Genomic DNA, 1,605 nt, shown 5'->3' with positions numbered 1-1,605 from the left:
GAGAATCTTCTTATATATAATGTTTTAAGTTCTGTTTTAGGGAATTGGTACTTGTATGGAACATATTTCAATTACTTTTTCCCCTCTCCCTTCCATCTCCTTATTCTTCCAACATCAGATTGACTTATCTCTAAGACCATATAAAGTTGATTATATACACAGATTGAAAACCAGATTAATAAACTAAAGAATGTACAAAATATGTAAGGTAACTATTAAATCCAAGTATACTTTTATAGACATTGTACTTGCTGAATTATTCTCTCTCTCTCTCTCTCTCTCTCTCTCTCTCTCTCTCTCTCTCTCTGTCTCTCTGTCTCTCCTCTCTCTCTTTTCCCCTCTCTCTCCCTCTGTCTGTCTGTCTGTCTGTCTGTCTGTCTCTCTCTCTCTCTGTTTGTGTGTCTGACTTTCTTTCTTCCCATTATCTTTTATTTCATAATAAAATGAGAGACAGAAGAGAGAGAAATTTTTTCATATAGGACAAATCATGCAATGTTTAAGCTTGTGTGTCTGCGTTAACTTCACTTAAAATTATGATCTCAAGGTGCGTCCATTTTCCTACAGATGATCCGCTGGTCCTTCTCTACAGCAGAGCACTTCTCCATTGTGTATAAATGCATTTCCTTTACGCGTTAATCTGTTGATGGACATAAGTGCTGTTTTCGAGATTCAGCCTCATAAACTGTCCTACTATGAGCATAAGTATGCACACCTCACTGCGGAGTGATGTCTTTGAGTCTTCTGGGAATGTGAATAGCGTAGTCAAGTGGACTTTGTAGTTTTAGCTTTTTGAGAAAGTCCATTCTGATTTTCACAGTAGTTGTACCAGCTTACTGTCTCACCAACAATGGTGAAGCTTCATTTCCACCCGTACCATTGACAGCATTTGTTATTGGCTGCTTTCTTGCTGGCAGCAGCCTGTCAGATAGAACGACTCTTGCTCATCCTTTGTCTCTGTTCTCATGGAATGTCTTTTCTCCATTCATTTCTTTTCAGTCTACATGTTATGCTTATGAAGTACCATATAGTTTAGTATATCATATGGTCTCATTTTTAGATTTCTTTAATTCATTAAGCCAGTTAATGTTTTTACTGGGGAATCTAATCTTTTAAATTTAAAGTTACTAGTAATAAGACATAATTTTGTCATGCTGTTAAGTTTTATCTGGTTGTTGTCTATGTCCTTTGTTCTTTTGTTTCTATATTGCTGGTATTTGTGATTTGATGGTTATATATTGATAAACTCTGGTTCTTTTATCTTTCTCTTTTGTGTTTCTGCTCTACTGCTGAGCTTTGTGTTTCACATACTTTCATGACGGTAGTTATCAATTGCCCTTTTGTCTTTAGTGTAGAATCCCATTATGCATTTCTTGGAAGAACAGTCTAGTGGTCATAAACTCTCTTGTTCTGTTTTTTCTTAGTCTCCATTTCTCCATTCCCAATAGTAACTTTGATGAGAATAATATTATTGGTGGGCATCTTTAAAGTTTCAGGATTTTAAATACATCATTGTCACTCTCTACATTTGTAAAACATCTTCTGTGCTGTTTTGCTTTCTTTTGTTGTAGTAAGAATTTTTTTCTAGGTCAGGAAATAGCTCAGTAG

This window comes from Octodon degus, unplaced genomic scaffold, assembly GCF_000260255.1.
Source record: "Octodon degus isolate 3935 unplaced genomic scaffold, OctDeg1.0 scaffold00091, whole genome shotgun sequence".
Classification (NCBI taxonomy): domain Eukaryota; kingdom Metazoa; phylum Chordata; class Mammalia; order Rodentia; family Octodontidae; genus Octodon; species Octodon degus.
Note: the sequence above shows the minus strand (reverse complement) of the source record.